This window comes from Strix aluco, chromosome 3, assembly GCF_031877795.1.
Source record: "Strix aluco isolate bStrAlu1 chromosome 3, bStrAlu1.hap1, whole genome shotgun sequence".
Classification (NCBI taxonomy): domain Eukaryota; kingdom Metazoa; phylum Chordata; class Aves; order Strigiformes; family Strigidae; genus Strix; species Strix aluco.
In genome coordinates, this window is record NC_133933.1 from 62372413 (window position 1) to 62379805 (window position 7393).

At 43.6% G+C, this 7393-nt stretch overlaps 1 protein-coding gene across 1 annotated transcript in view; it reads left to right on the forward strand.

Annotated features, from left to right (window-relative positions):
* SCAF8 (SR-related CTD associated factor 8) overlaps nt 1–6572 on the forward strand; it is a 166252-nt gene extending 159680 nt beyond the window's left edge. The window contains exon 21 of the mRNA XM_074818812.1: nt 6440–6572. The gene's annotated coding sequence lies outside the window, so the exon portion shown is untranslated. The remainder of the gene's footprint in view (nt 1–6439) is intronic.
* Nucleotides 6573–7393: the final 821 nt, after the last annotated feature.

Consider the following 7393-nt stretch of genomic DNA (forward strand, 5'->3'; position numbering starts at 1 on the left):
GCATCAGCAGACAGAATTGTGACTGTAAGGGCAGGTGAAGCATGAGCTTTACCAGACTAAGGACAGTGTGAGTTGGAGTGCAAGATACGGTTAAGGAAGGCTTACCTATTTTTCAGGGGTAAAAGAATCATGATCAGGCTGTAGGTCAGCCTGTAGCTGGAGAAAATTTGATGAGAGCTTAAAAAAGAGTGAGGAAACCTTTAAATAAGGTTTTCTCTTTGGTTGTCTTCCTAGCTGGGACACTGAAACCATTTGCTGTATGGGAGTATACCTGGTTTCAGTTGTGGTATATATGTAACACTCCGTACATTCCTGTCAAGCATCAGCATCATCTTTCATTGCTTGCCTGAGCCAACTGATTCATGACTGCAGTTCTTTGGCAGGGCTTTGCAAATGCATATTGAACCTCCAGCCTGGGTTTATTTTGTAAAAACACAATAATTCAAAAAAAAAAGTAGATGGCTATGAAATCCAAGGCAAGAAAATGTGAGACTTCCTAAAGAATAAAGTAAAATAAAAAATACCTCAGAAATTTAATACTGAAAGTTTGGTGGTTGTTGTTGTGTTGTGGGTTTTTGCTTTTTTTTTTTTTTGAAGTTGAATAAAGAGGAAAGCAGTTTAATGCAGAACTAATGAATACACATTTCTCTGGGGTGGAGTGATCTCTGTTCAGTCACACCTTCTCTAGAGTAACTCAAGTGGATTAATCAATGATCATCTTTCTAATTAAACTGCTGAGTAGAGAGTTAGAGGCTTTAGATGATAATCATTAGTTTTGTGTAGAATCAGTGAATTAATGGTAAGTAATGTTAACAAGGTGTTCCTTTTTCTCATGGAATCAAAGGTTAGGAAAGAAGTCAGCACTTTTGTTCATGTGCTGCCTCTGAAATGTAAATCATCAGCAAAAATAAAAAAATACTTTCAAGTGCTTTCAGAAATACATTCTGAAAATAGCAAGAAAGATGGGGAAAGAGACACCTTGGATCATCCCAGGCATACATACCTGCTTGGCTCAGTTCTGCGTCTGACAGAGCAGTTAGGTTAGATCCTGAAACTGTGCTTGGGAATGTGAAGTTTCCTGAAACTAACACCCAGGCACAGGGAAGTGAAGTCCAGCTTTCCTTGTGCAGATGGCTTCTGCCTTCTGGGCAGAGCTGTGCACTGTGGCCCAGCCCTGCCTTGGCGGGCAGGCCGAATGGATGCACTTGGCAAATGGTCCCTTCCTGCGGACCTGGGGGTTTGCTGCCTGTAAGCAGAGCTGATGCTCAGTATGCCACCGGGCAGCTTGGCCTCCCAGGAGTTGTGCTGCTGCTTATATTGAATATATGCTGAATCTGTGTGTTCAGTACATTGGCACATTTAGGGTTGTTCAGTGGGGCTGAAAAAGTTCTGGGATTTTTCTTTTTTAATTCTGTAAGCAGGAACAGCTTTCCATGGTATTACATCTGATCTGCAGACTATTCTCAAATTTCTTCAGGGGAAAGGGGAGGGGCAGAAATCCAAGAAAACCACATACAGCAAACTGATGGACTGTTGCAGAAAGCTACAACAGGTGCCAAAGGCTGTTCACTCGGTGTTGGTTGAACATAGATGGCACAGAAGAAGTTAAAATCTCTCTCCTGTCTGATGATCAAGAGATCAGGGTCTGGATGTATGTACTGTGCATAACTATCCTGGAGAGCTGTTTGCAGTCCACTTTATAGGAGGGCACAGTGTTGTCATTATACAAGCAGCTAACCCTCCAGGGGAACCCCATGAACAAGTGTCACCTCTCTGCTTCCTTCTTTCCAGACCTGTTGAGATTTGATAGCATCTCACACCTCCCTTTTGGCATAGGAGGTGTACTACAGCTGAAACAAGTGGAGGTGTTTGTAGAGTTGTGTTCCTGAATTGCTTAGCACCTGGTCATTGTACACTGGCTTTAACCAGGTGCTATAGTTTGTACTGAAGATGTCTGGCAACCCAGAAGCAAAAAAATCCAACAGTTGATGTTTGTTCCCTATTTGTGCAAGTGGCACCTACCCTGAGTTTGTACAGCCCTTCCCAGAGAGCAGTTGTCACTTGAATGTTGCTATTGAGCATATAATGTAATTCACTCTTACTTTACATAGAAGGAAGAATACTTTACAATGCAATGGAAGGGCCCATGATATCACAGAATCATCTAGGTTGGAAAAGACCTTGAAGATCATCTAGTCCAACCATTAACCTAACACTGACAGTTCCCAACTACACCATATCCCTCAGCGCTATGTCGACCCGACTCTTAAACACCTCCAGGGATGGGGACTCCACCACTGCCCTGGGCAGCCCATTCCAATGCCTAACAACCCGTTCTGTAAAGAAATGCTTCCTAATATCCAGTCTAAACCTTCCCTGGAGCAACTTGAGGCCATTCCCTCTTGTCCTATCGCTTGTTATTTGGTGAAAGAGGCTCATCCCCAGCTCTCTGCAACTTCCTTTCAGGTAGTTGTAGAGAGCAATAAGGTCTCCCCTCAGCCTCCTCTTCTCCAGACTAAACAACCCCAGTTCCCTCAGCCGCTCCTCGTACGACATGTGCTCCAGACCCTTCACCAGCTTTGCTGCCCTTCTCTGGACACGCTTGAGTAATTCAATGTCCTTTTTGTAGTGAGGGGCCCAAAACTGAACACAGTAGTCGAGGTGCGGCCTCACCAGTGCCGAGTCCAGGGGTAAGATCACTTCCCTGTCCCTGCTGGCCACACTATTTCTGATGCAAGCCAGGATACCATTGGCCTTCTTGGCCACCTGGGCACACTGCTGGCTCATGTTCAGCCGGCTGTCAATCAGCACCCCCAGGTCCCTCTCTGACTGGCAGCTCTCCAGCCACTCCTCCCCAAGCCTGTAGCACTGCTGGGGGTTGTTGTGGCCCAAGTGCAGCACCCGGCATTTGGCCTTATTGAAACTCCTACAGTTGGCCTTAGCCCATCGCTCCAGCCTGTCCAGATCTCTCTGCAGAGCCTCCCTACCCTCGAGCAGATCAACACTCCCGCCCAACTTGGTGTCATCTGTAAACTTACTGAGGGTGCACTCGATCCCCTTGTCTAGGTCATCAATAAAGATGTTAAACAGGAGTGGCCCCAAAACCAAGCCCTGGGGGACACCACTCGTGACCGGCCGCCAACCGGATTTAGCTCCATTCACCACAACTCTTTTGGCCCGGCCATCCAGCCAGTTTTTTACCCAGCAAAGCCTGTGCCCATCCAAGCCTCGAGCAGCCAGTTTTGCCAGGAGAATGCTGTGGGAAATGGTGTCAAAGGCCTTGCTAAAGTCAAGGTAGACAACATCCACAGCCTTTCCATTGTACTAATGTCTTTACTTCACTGCCATATTGGCTAGCCATTTGCTGGTGTTTATTTTTGTGTAGCCCCCTATTCAGCAGGAAAACGTGAGTATGAGATTAATGACAAACTGAAGTTCTGGTGCCATAGCACTTACTGCCTAATCTATTCACAGCTATGCCTACCTGTCTGTCTTTAACTAAATGGCAGAGCCTATGATGTTGTATTTGCCATGTTTAGTACATGGAATTTTGTTGTTGTTAGCATACAGGAGGCTAGAACCTCTGCCTGGGATGTGTGAGGTTTATGGGACTGTTACTTTAGTAAAGTAGTTCTTTATCTTTTAAGTACTACTTTCTCTTTTTTACCCTTCTCCCTTTTTTTTGACACATGAAAGATTTTTTTTTCAGATGATTTTTTTCTGATTCCTTCAGAAGTGCTTTGCCCTCAGTAGAAGTTTGATGAGAATCCTTGGTATTAAAATACTTGTTTTAGGAAAGGGGAAAGAGGAGTGTTGCAAGATCATTGGTGTAAGATGCCTGTTTCCTCCTAGCCTGCTATAAAAAAGATACCTGAGAGGATAAAGCTCTGTACATGTGCAGCAACATCCTACCCTTTATTTGGAGGCCTACAGATTTTCCTTATGTTAAGCCTTATTATTCAGGACTGTGCAGATATGGGGAAATGGGTATCACAGAGCTGACAGAGCATTGCTGGTAAGTTTGTATTCACCATGGCAAACTTCCTTCAACATTTGATGGACTGTTTGCAGGGGAGCATCGTGACCTCCCTGGGAGGTAGCTTGCTGGGAGTGCTGGAAGCACTTTAGAAAATCTGGCCCTCTTCCCTGGCCAGGAAGCTTTCTTCAAACAGAGCAGGATATCGTCCTTAATAAGTCTCCGAGTAAAGCCTGACTGGTAGGGAGGTCTTGATTACTTTGCCATAAATTGGTTCTTTTATATCAAAAGTAGTACACCATCTGCCTGCTATAAACGTGCTCTCATTTCTGCCCGTTCTTGCCCAGATTAAAATGTTTTAGCTGTACATTTACAAATCTGGGATGACTGAGTGTTAGTACCATGAGGTCACCGCGGCTGTAATTAGCTAACAGCCAGCTGCATTTCCACTATAGTTATGTACCAGCAAAAATCCAGGGGGGTCAGGTTTGCCCATGAGGGCAGAGATTAACTCTACACTGTTGAAATTACATGGATATACTGACATGGGTCTTGCATTTAGTGACATACTAGGTCTGTGAAGAGCTGGAAAAGTGGTTCAAGCAGGAAGGCGAAAATGCCTGAGCAGCTTTCTGTAGTGAGCTGGAACATGGGAAGGAAAAAGGCACTTCTCAGTTCAGGGATTTTGCAATCATGTGGGTGAGAGCAAGCTACTGTCCAAGTCTTTTGAGTCTTAGTTGCTGGTGTTTGGGAACTGGGTACCATGGTGAACGAAGCACTGTGTCTCTTTGAGTGGATCCATGCTGTGCCATTGTGTAGGAAAAGTACGTATGACAAAAAATACATGTTAGCATGGTAGCAGCGCTCTGACCTTTGCGACAGAAGGGATCTGTGACACATGGGTCACGGTGATGTTATCTGAACACCATCATTGTGGCACTCGCAGCGCTTGACTCTGTCTCTTACAGTGACGAGGGTTTTGGTAGTCTGTGCTCTAAATGTTCTGTTTAGATAGATACATACCCTTCCCCCCCCAGCAAAGCAAGTCTCTATTTTGTATTTGGAACTTTACAAGTGGTTTTATGGTAACAACTAAGAAAAATATTACTTACACGTTGTTACTCATGTTTCCTCTTGGATGTAACTTGCAGCCTGATACTGCTCTTTACTTTGCTGGCCCACTGTTAATTTGTCACTTTTGTGTGGTGGTTTTGCAGCTTGTATTATTTGCTGTTTTGTCTGCATTTTATTTTAATGGGACAGCCTTTGGTTTTGGTGAAGTCAGTTTGGGACTTTGCCCTAATTTCACTGAGTAACCTTATGAAAAGAAAACTTCTAGTACTATGTTTCCCTGTTTGTATGCTTGACAGCTTTCGATGGAGGAGTAAGCCCTAGTTTCTATTCTACATGTTTACATGTGACATTTTAGTTGAGAATCTGTTTTGTTGTATACTGACTCCATCACCAGGCTTTTCAGTAAAATTTGCCTTTTGAAGCATGCGTATGATAAAATTCTCGTGTTAGTTTTAATTCTGTGGTATGTCAGTTTAACTGTTGTAGAAATAAGGATATTTTTATGACAAGGTGCTGTGTGCCATGAAGAAGCTGTTGAAAATCAGCCGTGCCAATTTAAACATCACAGAAAATATTGTAATACAGTCTGACACTTTGCAGCATGAAAACGACAGACTTTGTAGAGCACGGAGTGCTCCTTGCCAGCTTTTGGGAGCTCAGTTAGACACCATCTTCAGTGTATTAACATTGAGTAAGAAGGGTGGCTGTCTTCTGTCTTACTGGTTTCGGATGGTGTGGGCAAGAGAGCAGCTGGTTATTCCGTATTGGTCTGCTCAAAAGCAGTGGCTGGCTTTTCGGAGCCTGGCTCAGCTGGTGCAAGAAAACTTCCATGGGAGATCTTTGTAGCTGATGCGCAGCTATTTTGCAGAGGTCCTGGCTGGGATTTGATAGCCTGTCTGGGCCTGGGATGTGAGAAGATTTAAATAAGAACATATGGGAACAGACCTGAAGGTGCTCCTGTGTGGACTGCAGTCCTGTTGTGATACAGGCACCATTCACAGTCCGTGCCACCACTGTAGAAAAGGAACTGTGACGTCACTGGCCCATTTCAAGCTGCCTTTCCAGGTTGCATGTTTCTCAAATGGAAACCTGAACAGCTTAACAAAAACTTCTCTTGAAGCGTGTGTTTGTAATGTGTTGCATTACCAGTTTCTAACTTCCCTTTGTATATAGAAATAAGTTTTTAGCTGCTGCGCATGAGCGGTCCGTGCAGAACACGTTAAGTGAGGTATAAATTGAGTGGAGATGTTTCTAGCTGTTTTTTTTGCATGTGAGTTGTTGGCTTTGCATGGGAGAGGTTAATGATTTAGTTGGCAGTGGTTCAGAATGAAACTTATTTCTAATGTATCTAGGGATACATGTGTTAACAAAACAGTTTTTGTTTTTCAGATTGCCAGTGCTACAGAGACAGAGACTTCCAGCAAAAAAGTCTTCAGCTCATGAAGTGGCAAGGACAGTGTTGAGAATCCACGCCTCTCCCTCCCCTCCCCCCCCATGCTTTCACCCCAGGATGCAGAGGGAAACAAGGTATGTGGAGAACAAATGAATTATGCAAGGTTTGTTTGTTTTTATTTTGTCCGTTTGTTTATTTCTGAATGTATAAGCTGGATTTTGAAACAGTTATAGGCCAAGGTCCAGATACAACAATCTAAAAATTAGTTTTAGTCCCTGGATCTTAACATTTCATATTGGCTGGGTGCCTTTGAGGTTTTAGAGTCAACCAATAGTGAACACCAGCACTGGCCTATCTGAATTGTTTCTCTCGAGGCATTCATCCAACTCTTAATGCCTCTGACTTCAAAATAGGTTGTATTTACAAAGCTTCAGTCCAGACAAGCATCCAAATCTGTAAATAGCATAGATGCACTTTTCTATACTTAACTTAAGGAGGGAGAGGGAGGAGTTTAGGCTTTTTCCTGCCCAGCTATTAAGAGTGTTATGATGTGGTAGATGTCTGTCTATCAAAGGAGAGGAAATGGATGAGCAGTTTCTAGTGTCAGCTGCATCATTCCAGAATTAGACAGAAAATTTCTCACTGTCCCCAAAGGACAGAGCAGTGTTAAAGTTTAGTTCTGGTGATCATCAGATGTCTTTCTGCTGTAGTCACAAATCTTACGTGTGGCATATGAGAGAGAGACACCCTTTGAGGGTTTGAAAGACCTGGTGCAACTGAGCTTATGGGAGGGCAGGTTTCCTCCACTCCCTTTAGTTTTGTCATGTGAAATAAAGGGGTTGTTTTAGAGATTTTTAAAGACTTAATCATGATGTTGTATAAAAGGGTGATGAGAGTGTTTATTCAACTTTTCATTATTTTTAATTGCTTCAGCATTGTTTACTGTTATT